At 42.0% G+C, this 17,145-nt stretch overlaps 1 pseudogene; it reads right to left on the reverse strand.

Moving 5' to 3' along the window:
• Nucleotides 1-258: 258 nt before the first annotated feature.
• On the reverse strand, nucleotides 259-16,829 carry LOC115248093 (synaptotagmin-9-like; annotated as a pseudogene).
• Nucleotides 16,830-17,145: the final 316 nt, after the last annotated feature.

Below are 17,145 nucleotides of genomic sequence, written 5' to 3' on the forward strand. Positions count from 1 at the left end.
GCAATTTCCAACATTTATTTTATCAATTGTGCTATCTGTTTGAAGTGTATTTAAGTGATAAACCAGACAGGATACAACCCTTTGAACATGTATAAACCAGTCTGTAGTGGGTTTTTCTTTTCTGCGTTACAGCAGTCGCCGCACAGGTTTTAGGTTTTCTAGTTTATTACTTCTTTTGACTTGATTGCCAATTTATCGTGCCTTTGCTCATGGTTGGTTCTTTGTCTTAGTACTGTTGTTTTAGCCATTAGAGGGAAGCTACACCTCCCCGTGACCCTGGCAGGGAACAAGCAGTTATGAAGATGAGACGAGACATTAATCGGTCGAGATCCTACCTCTATGAGTGCATGCCAGCGTGCAATAGGTTTTGCGAGGGTAGGTTAGCATTTCAGACCAGTGATCTCGTCCCAGACTCTCAGCATCACTGCCGACCCTGCACACCCCTATGACTTCATTATGTCCAACCCTGTAGGACAGAACGAAAAACATGGGGAAAACATCTAAAAACTTAATTGAACCAACATGATTCTGAAACACTAACCTATCATAGTCCATGACAGCTATGAGGAGGCTGATCTGGTCAATGTTCTCAGGAGGAACATCAAAACACTATGGCTTCATTGTATACTGGATTGAGTGTGTTCCGTTTGGTGGATGTCTTCCTCTTTTTCAGCCTTCGGCCATCACAGATCAGTGATGCTTTCACATATGGATCTGGAGTGGTGCACAAGTAAATGTAAGTAAATCACAACTTTCAAGAATAACATTTTAAGTTGCAATATCTTCCAGGTCTTTATGCCAAATGATTTTTGTGCTTTCTTTCAGAACAATGCCTGAATTGGCACCCTGACCAACTCCTGACCTCACAGACACATATGCAACCCTAAAGATCTATGCTTTTCTTTCATGAAGTAAGCGATAAATTTAGGAATTGCTTCCCATTGAATTTTGGCCAGTTGGATGTTTTGCGGGTGCCACATGTCAATAAATGTTCTTGTAACACATTTCTATGGGCACTTCATTGGAAACAACCTTGCATGGCTTTCTAACATTGCAAAAACATTCTAAAATTGGTTTATTCAAATGTAGATTTGGGAGAGAAACATCAATTATCCAACTTTACTGATTGATTTCAATTTCAAAGGCAAAGCTGAGAACTTGTAGATTTAGTTACACACTCCTGGTCATGTTTCCTTTGAATAATGCAGCCATTAGTTTGAATGGGGAAAAAAGCAGTCTTAGATTTAAAAAAATATTATTCTTTGTTTGGGTACCTTTCCAGCTAAAGTATAATAAATAGTTTTGATTTCTGTTGTCCAAAAGCCTGGCCAAGACTTTAGTAAGAATGCCCTGAGGCCTCATTTTTTGGCCAATGTTGTGACGACCCTGGCTGTGTCTTCTCTGCCCTGCCTCTCTGTTGTCTCCTCCCTTCTGCAGGCAGGTGGGGGGGGGCCAACTGCTGCTAGTGGTGATCCAAGCTCACCTGGACTGATTCACTGTGAGGGCTATAAATGCTCCACAGTCTGGGCAGTCATCTCTTGCTTGGCTCCCACCAGGCGGCTTGGGTGTTCTGCTTTGGTTTTGGTTGTTTTGGCCTGATCAATCAATAAATTCCCTTTGTTCTAAAAATCCATCCTGTGTGTTCTCCCTACTTTGTCTGATCCATGAGCTGGTTCATGACAAAAATGGGGGCTCGTCCATCGATTAGGGAAGGATTTGATTTAGAGGGAGGAATACACTTTGGGTGATGGTGTCAGGGGCTTAGTTTTGATTACGTTTTTGTGTTCAAGTTTTCAGAGACCGGTGAGTTTTTCTGGTAGGTGTTTTTGGAGTCCTCACCCCCTGGTAGTTTATCCCATGGGTTCTGTGTAGGGAACCTGTGGTGGCAACTTTTATGTGGTGGGAAGTGAGTAGAGCTATATGCTCAGGTTCACGTCCAGGGTTCCCTGGAAGTGGCTGCATAGCAGGTGCTTTCCAGACCCGCTGGGTTCTGTGATTAAAAGCCTCTCACCGGTAAACTGCTTGAAGACTAGGGTTGAGCTTAGTTAGGACGATTTTTTTTCCAGTTTATGGTAGAAGGGGGTTGATGACTCTTGTTTGGGAGGTACAAAACGGAGTATGCTCCTTGGTAGAGGAGTTTGTTCGTCTCCCACTGAGGAGTTGTTGGACCAATGCACCAAAGATTCAACTTTGAAAATTGCGAGCACTTTTGGAATTGAAATCACAGATAAAAGACGAAAGAAACGGTAAGGGTGGCGGTGATTGAAAAAGAGGCACTTGCCTTGATTTGGGCTCTGAGGCATTTTGAGGTGTACAATAAATACGGGTGCTCCCGTGCAAGTGTACACTGATCATAACCCGATAACCTTTTTACAGACCCTACAAAATCCAACCAGCGTCTGATGAGGTGGGGCCCTTATATTGCAGCCTTATCAGCTCGATATTTGTCACATCAAGGGCACGGAGAATGTTATGGCGGATGCCCTGTCTCGTGCTTTTGAGTGGTATAGATTTTACTGTTTTGTTAGTCTGCCCTGTCTGTTGTCTATGGTACAAGGTAGCCGAAGCCTGAGGGAAGTTTCTTCTGCAGGGTTAAGTACTCTGTCTTTTCAGGTGGTGACAGAATACCCTACCAACTTAAGGAATTTGGCCACAAGGTAACGTAGCCACCTGAATCTAAATACTAATAGTCGTTTTTTTTGCTTAGGTTCCGGGGTCAGTTTTGGGTACGTTTTTTCAGAGACCTTGGTGGTCTCCGTTTCTTATGGGTGGGGGTGTGACGACCCTGGCTGTGTCTTCTCTGCCTGCCTCTCTGTTGTCTCCTCCCTTCTGCAGGCAGTGGGTGGGCCAACTGCTGCTAAGTGGTGATCCAGCTCACCTGGACTGATCAGCTGTGAGGGCTATAAATGCTCCACAGTCTGGGCAGTCACTCTCTTGCTTGGCTCCCACCAGGACGGCTTGGGTGTTCTGCTTTGGTTTGTTGTTTAGCCTGATCACTCAATAAATTCCCTTTGTTCTAAATCCATCCTGTGTGTTCTCCCTACTTTGTCTGATCCATGAGCTGGTTCATGACAATGTTGACAAGACAACAAATAAACATTAAAGTACAAACACATTGTTTTTGTCACAGACAAAAGATGGCTAGTAGCACCCACCTGAAGCTCCTGTGATGTCCCTGGCTTTTAGATTCCTGGCCTGATCATGGTGATGGTGAGCCTTCCAGCCGTAGGGAGGTAACAAAGTGAGAACATTAGTTCTCACAAGTCAACATTGTCCTGTAAGACAATATAAGAAAGAAAGAATTTCAACAAGAAAAAAGTGTGTCGAAGAAAGAGAAAGTAGCAACAGTGTCACCGAAATTATAACATCCCCATTGAATTGCCATAATATATAAAAGTATTATCAGAACATTGTGATTTCAACAGATACATGAACTACATGTATAGAAAAGATAGATTTAAAGGGCTCCTGCAAAAATGATGAGTAACATCACAGCAGATTTAAAATAGAAAAACCAAAAAGAGCAATCTTTGTCATCTGGACTGCAGGTAGGTGGTGTCATTCTAACTGATGAATTTTAACCTTTGATTGTGGCGGGGCGAACTCCAGGAGACCAGGAAGGTTGTTTTGGTTTTTTTCCAAGATATGAAGGACTGTCGTTCCAGGGGAACAGTGGGTGACCGGATAAGTCGGGTGATACAATCACTGATGACCAAGGCCGTGGAGGAAAGAGAGGAGTGGGTGGTGTGTGTAGATTTCCAATCATCCAGGTCATAGTGACCCAAGTAAGATCTCTCTGCGTCAACTGGACTTAAGATGTTTTTTGAAGAGGTTTCTCCAAAAGGCTTCTTCAGTTCTAAAGTCACTGAAGGCAGGGCTTGAAATATAGCCCTTGTGGACCATTAGCCTGCTAATGATCTGGGTGGTCATCTGAGAGTCGATGACAGGGTTGTTGGTAGGGCTGTTCACCTAATTTCAGTTTGGGGTGCTTCCCCTTTGTCTTTTGGGGTCACCTGGTGGTGAATCACCAGGTCTCATGAGGAAGAGTGGAGGTCTGCATTGTATGTGAGTGATAGGAAGTGCCTCAGCCCACCACCTCCGTTTAAGGATGTTTTTTAAAACTTAGCATGGATGGCTTCAGTTGACCCTCCTCTCAAACCAGCGACCTTCTCTGTCCAGTGCCCATACTTAACTGTCCCAAAGGAGTGGCCTGGTTTCCTTTAGGTGTAGGTGGACTGCTGAGTCTGACCTGAAGTGGTGGAACGTCTCCATTCATTAATGGAGGGGCTGTTTAGTTTCAGAAATGTACAGTTTGCTTGCATTGTCCAGGCACTGTAACAGCATAGACAGCATAGCCTTGTTTTGTCTGGTGTCCTGTCCTTCAGGTCCACCAGTTTTTATCCTAGGTGTGTGGGAGGGTTTGAAACTGCAAGGAATGTCGTGTTTCCAGAGGATTCTCCTGAGTTTTCCTGAAACTCCCGACTGGCAAGGATAGAAATGCTGTAGGTGGTTTGTTTCTATCTCTTTGTTGGCGTCTCGCTTCTTGCAGTTCTTTGTGAAGGTCACCACATGTTCGAGTGCTGGTTTGAATAATCCTGTTCCTTATCTTTTCCCTTGGGTTGTGGTGGGTATTTCTTTAGCCCTATGTTGTAGGGTTTTGATTGCACCCAACTTGTGTTCTAGTGAGTGGTGAGTTTCAAATCGGAGGTACTGATCTGTGTGTGGGTTTCCTGTAGACCTCAAAGCTGAGGTTTCTGTCCCCCTCGATCTTAACTGCACAGTCCAGAAAGGCCAAACGTTTCCTTTTGGTCGTCTCTGTAAATTTGTTGAGGTGGGTTGAAAATGCCTCCAATTCTTTGTTTAAATCCTGACCGAGATGTCATCCACATCTGAACCAGTGGCTTGGGACGGGTTCCTGTGAAGGATGTCAGGGCTTGGTTTTCAACCATGTAGAGATTGGCAACTAAGAGATACTGGTGAACCCATGGTGGCAACCATGTTTCTGCCTGTAGAAGCCCTCTCTGTACTGGAAGTAGGGACAAACAGGGACAATGGATGGGTCCGCAGCAGGGGTTAACAAGGGCTCTTGAAACAGGGCCTGAAACTGTGTTGCTACAGTGGTCATACCAACCATGCACATTAACAATGCATCTAGCAGAGCTGGTTCTTCTCTGGCATAATGCTGTTGTTCCAACATTGACACAGCCAATATGGCAATGTGAAAAGTAATGGAAAAATAACAAAAAATATGACTGTTTATGCTTGCATTGATATACTTAATTGAAATACCTGAATGCACTTTGGAGACTCAGAGTACAGTACATTTTACGATATGTTTAAAAATTATAAGCTAATTATAGTTATAGTTCTATTTATGGGATATTAGTTTTTTGAATTGATGTGCTTTATAATTTCAATACATTCATGGGTGTCAATTTGTGGAGATGTGTCAGGTCGCCAGGGCAAGGTAGCTGCTACAAAGCAGATCAACATAGCAACAGCTAGCCTTTAGCTATCAGCAGTCCTGTGCATCCAGCTTTCTGTCCACGTACAGGAGCCTGGCTCCCTCTGTACTTTTAAGATTTCACTATGTAAAAACTAAAATAAAATTAAAAAAAAAAAAAAAATAGATTAAGAAACCTCATTATAGATCCACCTTTTTCCTGAAAAGTGATACCGAGTGATAGCGATCCAGGGCCAAGGGTCACAAGGGAATGGGGGAATAAGAAGGCAGGGGTGACCCGTTCTTTGTTGTTTCTGTAAAATCTTGCATCAATAATCATGTTATATGATACACGCACATGTATGCGCACTATTAGTAAATTAAAATGTAATGACATTAGACACACAGCCAAACACTTAAATATCTTTACACATTAAGTGACACTTTTCTCCCATTTCTCTCTCCCTTTCTCTCTCATGCAGAGAGCACACTTTTAAGTTTTAAAAATATTGATTGATGCTTTCTGCTTTTAAAAGCACTCAAGTCAACCTTGTGGTTAGGATTGTAGTCACTTATGTGGAGACAATGAAATTAGGCCATGGGTCTAAAGGGCTTAATAAAGCTGTGAGAGAAAGACAGAATACTAAAAGCACACTAAATGTGCACCATCTCCCACAATTGATATACAAAAGCCTAGCAAAAGAAAACAGCAGGCATTCGCTACTGACTTCTTTTTTCTTTGTTTACTCTACTAAAATAAATTCTTGATTGTAGAGCTACAGCCAGTTTAAAGTAAAACATCTTCGCTTCAGTGAACACAGTGGAAGTAAATAAATCAAAGGCAAGGCTAAACTATAGCTGTCTCGATGAATACACTGTGGCAGAATGAGGTTAGGTGACACAATCTTTCATAAGAAAGAGACGGGTTTAAAAAGTAGGTGGGTAATTACTGTAGTAAACATTAAACCATTCATGCGTGAATTAAATAAACCTTAGCCAAGATTTTTACTGGCCAATTGCTACTTCCACCACATATACAAAAGGACAGCTTTAGCATAGCTGTCTGCTATAGTAACCACTATGCATGAAAGGGTTAAAATATTTGAACTGAATGGTGGTTAGCACCGTCCCCTAATCATCCATAGTCCATGACTTTTCTGTGTTTGCCTGAGTTCTCTTGGTATGCCGGCTTCCTCCCACAGTGCCAAGCATTTAAGGAACAGATGAATTGGAAAATCTAAAGACATTTCAAGAATGCCAATTGTTTGACTTTGCATATTGGGTTAGTCATTATTGTCCAGTCCATTCTTCTGGATTTTTATAATCTGATGCTTGACGATAAAATAAAAATAACTCAATAGTGTGTGCTCATGCCAGCCAACAAATGCATGCTGAAGGAGGCTCCATACAGTTAGATATGTGGCAGACTGACCATGAAGCACATACACACAGGGCAAGATGTTCAGAAAAACAGCACCCTGTTTTCTTGCTGAAAAAAGATGGCCTGTTGGAATTAGAACTAATGGGCTGCAACCAAACAGCATGTACGTGTAGGTGAAGAGACACACAGGAAATAATACATATACACTAGCAACAACACACACACAGCAGAAATTATTCATTTATGAAGCTGTTGTGTTCAATAAATTCCCCAAGGCTGTCGAAGATGGTGTACAACTAATTGTCTGCATGCACATCCACGTACGCATGCATGCAGATCCAGACGGCTGCATACTGCTGATCAGACTTACAGAGATGGATATTATCCTTCCCTATCCTTCTAGTCCAAGATAACTTCCAATCTCAAAACAGTGCTAGTTTTGCCATGGATGTAGCTAGAAAAAAAAAAACAACAACACACATTTGTGGTGGATTCATGATTTTCATCTCCTCTACTGATCAGAAACAACACAAATTCAGAAATAATTTCCCAGTTTTGCACTAAGGTATTTAAACATGCATGCAGTACATGCATAGTCAATATGGGAGAATATATTCAGTCAAATTTATGACAAAGCATATATTTTGATGTAAAATTATGCAATACATACACATGGCCAAATTGGTTACTGTATAAATGATAAGGATAATCAAATTAAGCATTTAGAATTCTTGATGACTAAATGTATCTGGAGCAGAATATTAGCATATGAAGCACCACAGGTGGCTTTAATGAGGTGGGTTGGTATAAAGTGGCAGCCCACCCAGACTATTTTGGTGAATGAAGGCAGAAGAAAAACCTTGGATTTTGGAAATTGCAAGAACATTTAATATTAGCATCATCTCAGAGTAAATACAAGGACTATAAGTGCAAAAGTAGTGAGATCGGGTAGTCAACAGGATACCAGCTGATGAAGTGTAAGGTCCAGTATTAGTACAACTCAATCAACCCTTTCTGACCCCTGGAGGTTGCCGTCGCTGAGAAAATCATTTTGCAGACTGGAGTTTGAGTGCAGGTTAAAATAATAAAAGGAAGAATGAGTCTAGAAACCCTGAAGAGAATAGCTCAGATGAAGGAGGTGGTCTGTTTGAAGGTTATGGTGAAAAAGTTTAAAATGATCTTGAAGTTCAGGAAAGAGTACGAGTCCAACGGTACCGACGAGGTTGAAGCTGCATCATAAACGGGAAGGAACGCCGACTAAAACTTGACGGCGGAACAAACGCATGTAGCCGTCGGTTTCTTTGACCGGCATGCACACGCACACACGCACACACACACTGACTCGTGGTTTCCCCTCACCAGCGTAATGTTCCCTTCAAAATCTGTGGCGCCTTTCTGCCATCATCCGCCGCGTCTCTCATCACCAGGGACAGGCTTTTATCATCCAACAGTTGGATCAGTTCTGCATACGCGTCCTCATTATTCGCCATCGTCTACTGCACCTTCGCTGGCCTCACCAGGCGATTCACTCAGGATGGGGCTCTTCAAATTAAGCAGACGAAGGTGCGCCAGAAACTTTGTTTCCCACAGCTCATAGTTTCTCTCATCTCCGTCAAAACATAAACGGTTCCATCGACTTTCAAGCTCCTCCCTGGGCCCATAACCTGTTGAAGCTGCCATCATAAAAGGGAAGGAATGCCGACTAAAACTTGACGGCGGAACAAACGCATGTAGCCGTCGGTTTCTTTGACCGGCATGCGTGCACACACACACACACACACACACACTGACGGAGCAGGGGCACGCAGTCATTTATTGATTCGCAACACCTGACACAGATTAACCACACTCCCTTAGACAATGGTCAGCGTAAGAGCCCGATGCATTCAAGAGCAGCAATGTTCAACAGGTGTAAAAGTTTAAAATGATCTTGAAGTTCAGGAAAGAGTATGAGTCCAGTGGTACTGACGAGGAACTGAGAAAGAAGCCGAGGGAGGTGAAAATGGCTAAATTCTTGAGAGATGGGAATTTATTGATGTGTACGAAACAGAAGAGCAGAGAAACAAAGCAAAGTAGGTGGAAAGTATCTGCAAGAAGGGTTCTAGGAGTGAACACGGTGGTGAGAAGCGTGATAACTGGAGTCCCTGTGGATGAAGACTCTACCTGAGAATTTTTCAGGTTACGAAGCGTCTCAATGGGAAAATATTTCCTCTTGTTACGAAAGAAAATTCAGAATACGAAGGTCAAAAATATGCTACCGCTGCTACTCGCAGCTCGCGGAGTTTAGCGAACGTCAACATGCTTGTAGCTGCTCTGCCATTAGCTATCGCCTAGCATCTTCCTGTCATCCCATTAGCTATCGCCTAGCATCTTCCTGTCATCCCATTAGCTATCGCCTAGCATCTTCCTGTCATCCCATTAGCTATCGCCTAGCATCTTCCTGTCATCCCATTAGCTATCGCCTAGCATCTTCCTGTCATCCCATTGGCTATCGCCCAGCATCTTCCTGTCATCCCATTAGCTATCGCCTAGCATCTTCCTGTCATCCCATTGGCTATCGCCTAGCATCTTCCTGTCATCCCATTGGCTAGTAGGGACGTCAATATGTACATGTTTGTGTGTATCCCAGCATCGCCTTCGTTTCACTTTTATTTATTGTGGGTGTTCGTATGTTTGTCCATTAGATGGCGGTGTTACCACAAGTGTTAACGTTCGTTGCTAGTAATGACGGCTAATGTAAGATTAGCCTGTAATAAAGTTCATTTTGTTCCTGAAAAAGCCTTGCACTGAATTCCTACATTTATTGTGCGGTAATCTAATTGTAACATGTATTTGTTACATGTTTTGATGCATTTTTATGATTTATAAAAAAACTATGTCCAAATTTTTGGGGTTTGGAACGGATTAGGGCATTTACATGGAAGACGCGTCTCTACTTACGTAATTTTCAGGTTACAAGCAACTTCTGGAACAAATTAAATTCGTAAGTAGAGCTCCCACTGTAGATAGTAAAAGATTTAATAGTTTGTCATTTCTACTGGAACTTCAGGGGCCAGTTCACCCGGACAGAATAAGAGTTGGATTGGGTAATTTTCCAGTTAGGCCTTATATCCCTCTCCCACTTTGTTGCTACAAATGCTACACAAAGGCTTTTAACAGCATAAGATATGCAGAGGCAGTGAAGAGAGTAAATGAGTAAAGGGGAAGAAAGGAAGTTAAGAACAATGGCTAGAACATGAGAGCAGAGGAGGATATGTTGTTAACTGCACTGACCAAGTCAAGCACAACATAGGGAAAAGGGTTAGTTAAGGATAATTGCTAAGGGGGCTGAAAGGTACGTGTGGATGAGGGATATTTAATGGGATGATATTAACAGAATGCTGGAGGCAGATGGGAGGCCAGGGGTGAATGAAAAGCCAGAATGATGATTTTACAGTGGAATGCAAGAAGCATAATCACTAATGGTCAGGAGTTCAAAGGTTTTAGTGATGTATCCCACCCCAGAGGTGGTTAGAGTCCCCATAACTGAGTTCCTGTCATATGTTTTGGTAAAGGAACATCCAGCTGTGTTTGGTGTCTTTGCCCCTACCTGAGCTCAAGCCCTGAAAGGGGTGTGGGTGGGTATGCGGTTAAGTTGTCTCTCTTTGCATCGGCTTTCTCTGAGGACAAATTACCCTCGGTGACTGCACGGAAGGAGCATCAGCCTGGTTAAGTTCTAGCAGCTGTAGCTGTCTCCCAAGACATCGATTTAGCAGTAAACGGTGACACTCTTATTCAGTAAATCAGACCCCTACTTAAAGCATTGTTTAGATGTGGTGGTTGTGGAAAGTGACCACATCCATGATGACGAGTCTACGTATACTGTATGCTGCATGATGGTGTGTTGGTGGGTTCAGTGGCTAGGAGATGTGGGCGAGGACCGGGGCTGGCTACATCAAATTGTAGTTCCAGCAGGATACAGGCAGCATGTGCTAACTTTAGTGGATGAGCATTTGTCCACCTGGGAATAAAGAAGATTTTTTCAAAAATGTTTCTAGTGTAGTTTTCCTCTCACATTCCTATGTAGTCCCAGAGTTCCTTTCATGTGGACAACAGATTTCCAGCTTTTGAGGCAGCAAAAACATGGTGGGTTCGGGCCCTAGTCCTGTTTGTCGTGTTATGTCTATCTGATAGGGAGACGGGGGGAGAGAGAGAGACGGTGGACCAAAGAAGAAGAAAAGAACTGGACATGGTAATTATAGTTGGGTTTGGTGCCATTTTCCATTTGTTGTTTGAGTATTCCTGTGCTCCTCTTAGAAGCTACAAGGCAATCTATTAAGAAAAAGAAGGTGGGTAGAGAAGGAAAATTGTTCCATGGTGGACAAATGAGTATGATAAAGCAATTAATCCCAGAAAATACATTTTTTTAAATATCAAAAAGAAAACATACCTATCAGAGTTTCATTGAATATCAAAGATCACAAGCCAGGGTATGAAGAATCATAAAATATGCAAAGGAAGAGTATTAACAAAGGTTCTACAACTTGGTAGGAAAGAAAGACAGAGCTCTCGACAGTCTGGGAATGATAAGAATAAATTGATTTAAAAGTAAGTATGGATACCCTGTGTAAAATGATGATGAAGTAACAGCAATTAGGGATGAGGAAAGAGCAGAAATGTTACTTAAAACATTTATGAGAATCCCTAATTATGAGAATATTGGTAAAGAAGGGAAAATGGAAGAGAAAGTACAGTAAAGAAGAATAAAGAACTGCTACAGTGTAAAGACGATACAAATGAATTATTAAATGTACCATTTACAAAAGCTGAGTTGAACTGAGCTCTAAGGAAGAAAAAGATGTACACACAAGGCGAGGATCAGATCTGTTATGTAATGATAAATCATCTTAGTGAAGCACTAAAGGATTTGTTACATGGGCTGTATAATAGTTTGGGAGGAAGGGAGACTGCCAATAATCTGAAACAAGGCAATTGTAGCCCCAATAAGTAAAACAGTGAGAGATTGTACAGATCCAGCAAATTGTAAGCCAAGTGCCTTAATATACATACGTTCAGATGCAGTATATACAGACGCATCAAAGAGCTCAGACAAAAAGATGGGAGTAGGCTATTGTGTTGAGTTTGGTTTTAATGAAAAGAATTCATCACTGTATACAGGAGAAATTGGGGCAGAAATTGGGGTTATGGGATAACCTCCCCTTTAACTGTCACTTAGCAAATAAAGACAAAAAATAAAAAACAGATTTTCATGAAATTTCCATGAAATGTTGATCATGGGCCAAGGGAAATTCGATGATGTTCTGATTTCCAAAAGGACTTTTACCCTTAAATGATGGATGGCCAAGGGGCTTTGATAAAGCAGCCAACTATGTATTATTGCTGGTTATTACAGGGGTTAGTCACGATTAGTGAAGAAATGACCAGCCTGGCAGACTTTTGTGCCTTTGAAGCGTTTTCTTGTGTCAATTGTGCACTCTCATCTGATCATGTTTATTGCATTCCATGGCCCATAAATATTGATTGGCATTTTCCGTGAATTTGAGCATAAAAACTATGAGGAATTCAATAACATGTGAGTAATGTAAGGGGAAAGTGATGCTGTATCCCTTTCAAACAAGCTCATCTTGTATTGGTACAGATCTGGGTCACTACCCCCAAGTGTTTCCTATTGCTTTCATTAAAAATTAATTGTGCCTGAGTATATTTCTATGTCTCTGCTGGTTGAAACAGCAAGTGGATTTGACTTGGATGGGAAATGAGATGCATCCATTAACATATTTCCATATCTTTGTTGTAATAAGGTTATAGGGTGTTTTGTGCTCTCTGATATACCGTAGTTTATGCAAACAATGCTAACCCTCCAAAAATCTATCATGAGGGAATGAGACCTGACCTATTAAATGGCCTCTTGTAAAACTGCAGAAATGGATTAAGAATTCTAACAGAAACATGTAAGTGAAGAAGAGAAAACATATCTTACCGATGTGACATACTGTATGTACCGGCAGAGTTTTGTCTCTCGAGGGAAGTCAGCAAGATCCAGGAAGTTGTCCACCACCACTTGTCCAATCAAGTCATGACGAGAGAATCTATCAAAGTCATAGATGCTGAAGTGCAGCTTACGGACTGGCAGCTCAGCATATGCTATAGGAAAGAGAAACACCTCATCAAAGATGGGGTTGAGTGTCTTGCGATGCACCTTGGTCTGGTGCTTGGTTTTACGATCAGCAGCAGCAGGTAAATTTTGACATAAGGATCAGACGTCCCTGAGAAGTCCTTGGCGGGTAGGTCCTCAGCTTTGAGGATCTTTATGATGAGCTGCTCCAGGTCAAAGTCAAACTTCAGAATAAAATATAGTCGCCCACAGCTGTCAGGGTGACAGCCCTCTTCTGCATCCACCGAGTGCTGTTTATAGAGTTCTGGCTTAATTTGACCCAAACCAGACAGAGACTCCTGACGCTGAAACTGAGCAGGGTTGAAATCTGGATTAGACAAGTTCATCTGACGCCGAATGGAGTTGTGCCTGCAACAGCATCATAACATGAAAAACAGGAGATTACTTCCATTTTAGTGACATTTGTTCAGTGACATTTCCTTTTTTTCTAATTAGTCCCTTTTTCACCTGCCACGCTTGAGTCAGTGTGGAACTGTACTATTTCATCTGTACAAGCTCCACTAAAGATGTATTTTGATCTTTTTTTTTTAAATGGAGCAAAAAAGGCTTTTATGAGCAATGGTACCAAAGAAGAAATCCTGATGGATCTTAAAAACTTCAGATAAATGAATTATTTTAAGTTCTGCTAGATGAATCACAGCAACTGGACTGTTTGAGGTCCATGAAGACATTTCACCGCTCATCCAAGAGGCTTCATCAGTTCCAACTGACTTTTGGGGAGTTCCAGGTTGCACTCTTCAGGACCCATTAACACATTCGGAGCATTATGCGGGTTGTTGAAACTTCCCCTGACAAAATGGGCTTCGTAAGTGAGTGAATGGCCTCTTCTCCTCCTAGGGAGGTTTTTCAAGACCGTGTCATAAACAGGTGAGGGTTGATGTCTCAGACCCCCACCTCTGTTTAATGATGGTCTTTCCAGTTTGACATAGATGGCTTCTTTCACTCATCTCTCAAACCATAAATCTTCCCTGGCCAAAACCTGTGTGTTATCAGCCTCAAAGAAGTTTCCTTTGTCCTTCGGATGCAGGCGAACTGCTGAGTCCTGGCCTGAGGAGGTGGCTCTTCTATGTTCTGCCATGCGGTTGTTTAGTCTCCCCACTATACAGGTCTGGGCATTCCTCGCTACAGTGGACTGCAGACACCATGTTACTTTGCATCTCGGTGTTTTGTGTTTTGTCCCTCCCTGAAGCACTTCACAACCGCATGGCCCAACATAGAAGAGCCAACTCCTCAGGCCAGGACTGAATAGTTCACCTGCATCTGGAGGTCGAAGGACAATGGTTTGAGGCTAATAATGAGCAGGTTTAAGCAAGGGATGATAGATGGTTCTAGAGAAGAGTGAAAGAAGCCGTCTATGTCAAACTGGAAAGACCTTCATAAACCAGAGGTGGGGGTCTGAAACATCACCTCTCACCTGTTTTACAATACAGTATTGAAAAACATCCCTAGGAGGAGATTAGACCATTCACGCATGGCCACTAATGAACCCCATTGTGTCAAGGAAAGTTTCAACGACTCACAACGAGGGGTGGAGCAACCAAGAACCAGGTGACTGAAGCTCTAAATTTGTTAAAGGCTCCTAAAGAGTAGAAGTATCTGGAACTCCCAACCACTAAGCTAGAACAGATGAAGCCTCTTGTGTGAGGGGTGAAATGTCTTCAAGAAGCCCCAACAGTCCATTTGCTACGATTCTACTACCAGAGTTTCCATGACCTGGATGACTGAGAACCTTCAGACAAATTCTTTCAAAGTGTACAAGTAAAATGTAAAGAGGAGTGAAAGTTGACAGTTGCTTCAGGGATTAAGGTGTACTGACCTTACAGATGAGGTTGGCTCAGTAATCTGTCTCTGGACCCTGTCTCTAGCGAGAGTGTGGAGATGGTTTTTCTCTGACTTAGCTTGCACCTCCAGGGAAATATCCGGTGATGTGTGGCTTATCTTCAGGCCTGACTCTACAATAGGCACAGCCAAGGGAGGACATGATGCTTCCTTCATACAGTCATCCTCGCTGTCCTCCCTCTCATCACCATCGACCTGCAAAGGAATCAGTTGCATTACAAGATGTATGGGACAAATGTGGAAAATATGCCCTTTTTTATTCACAAATGATGATGCCAAAAGTTATTAACCCACCACCGGCGTGATGACTGCAATGTTGGACTAACATTGTATTGTATAGTATCAATATGACATCTGAAGCTAGACCAAATTGAAATGATTCTGCTACTTTCAGCTGATTCCTTGGGCAATACAGCAAATCATCTCCCCGTAACCAAATCATATGCATCTGCTTTTCTTGCACCATCTAACTTCCTGTCCTTGCCCCTTTCATCCATGAGTGCCCTCTTTGGTTTTCATTATTCACTCCTCAGAACTTTCCGAAGCAAACTTTATGCTAAATATAAGTTTTGTCCTCCTGATGAACTCATTCCTGATCCTATCCATTGATGTCACTTTCAAAGTCAGCCTAAACAATTTCATTGATCCCTCTCTGCTTCTTTTCCCTCAGTACTACTGTTCTTAAACTATACGACATCCCAAACTCCCCACCGCCTTGCATACTCATCATACTCATTAGTGTGTTTACATGCTCATCTAAAGTGGGGTACAAACATTAGGATTTTTTAAATCCTAAAAGATTTTTGATCTTAACATGGTAGAGGACATACTGGAAGAGGGAATGATGTTGATTGGACTTTTTAATGCAAAAATCCCAAACTTAAAAAGACTGGAGAAAAGCCTGGAGACAGGAAAGACATGCTTGTTCTTATTGATTGTTGTTTTTATTTACACCTGCTTCCTGGTTTCTGAGTCAGCTCGCTTCTTGACCCTAACCCTAACCGTTACAATTCACAGTCATGACTCAGGAGTCATCGGCTTTCCCATGAGGTTTTTGGTCGTAAATATTTAACAAAGTTAATATCTACAATTGTCAGCCCCAAATGTTTTTGGATCTGATTATCAGGATAAATTCATTCTTGACACACCTCAGACCACAGGATAATCGTATAGGACAATCTTATTAATCAAATCAACTTTATTTATATGGCATAGTTCATGGTTACGAAAGTAAGGCCAGGGACAAACTGGCTGTGGAAGTGCCATGAAAAGGCTTTTGGAGTGGATACTAAGATTGTGTTCTTCGCTGGCGTAGCTATTGTTTCGGCATCTTGTTCTCTTTTGTGTCAAGATGAACAGGAAGGCAAAGAAATGAGAAAATCTAGTCAATTATTATAATTGTTAGTTACAATTGTGGGCGTTTATATATTTGCGTGAGAATTGAACGCACACACAGGAAAGAGAGACTGCACTGGGAAACATGAACAGGAAAATAATGATTTAGACTAGACAAACAGATTTCAGTATTTCAAGTGCATTTGAACTACAACTACTTGCTGGTATAAGTAGAGTGATGTATGGGGGGGGGGGGTTAGGGTTAGGGTTAGTGGGGTGTCCCCAGGGTAACCCTTACCTGCTTACCTCATTAAGAACAGGCTGTTGATCTCCACTAAGGAAGTGTGCCCTCTTTAGGATATCTGAGAGGAAACGTCCACTTAGTGGCACCCAGCACAATTTCCACGAGACAAAGAGGGAAACACCAAAGAGAGCAAGACCACAGGTGGTCACCAACAGGGACAACAGGCTGACTGATACATCTGAAAGAGGGAGGAAACAGAAAGGATCACTGAACAGTGAACATACTGTAATTTTGGGAGTGAAAAGCATATGCACATTCAAATCTAGAAGCACAGGCTGTTTGGAGTGTGCCAGAAAGCCGACCACTACTCTTTGATACAAAGATTATGCAGATAAGTCAACAACTAATTCCTTTTTTTTTTACCTGATGAGAGAAAACTGTTATATAGCTTCTTGTCCAATTATGCCATTTTCCTTTTCAACAAAATCTATTAAAACCCTTTCAAAGCTGAGATTAAAGTGAAATAAAACACATGCCACCCTGATATCTGCCTTTGTTGAACTATTTGTTTGGTGAAGAGCTGCTAAAATTGGTAAACAATTGGCTTGATTTTATCTTATGAATAATTCCAAACCAGCAATTTTCACTTGCTGAACTGCTTTAAACTTATGGCTGCTTCTTTTAATTACCACAAGCCAAAATCCACACCGAGATTTCCTCATTTTCCA

This window comes from Takifugu rubripes, unplaced genomic scaffold, assembly GCF_901000725.2.
Source record: "Takifugu rubripes unplaced genomic scaffold, fTakRub1.2, whole genome shotgun sequence".
Classification (NCBI taxonomy): domain Eukaryota; kingdom Metazoa; phylum Chordata; class Actinopteri; order Tetraodontiformes; family Tetraodontidae; genus Takifugu; species Takifugu rubripes.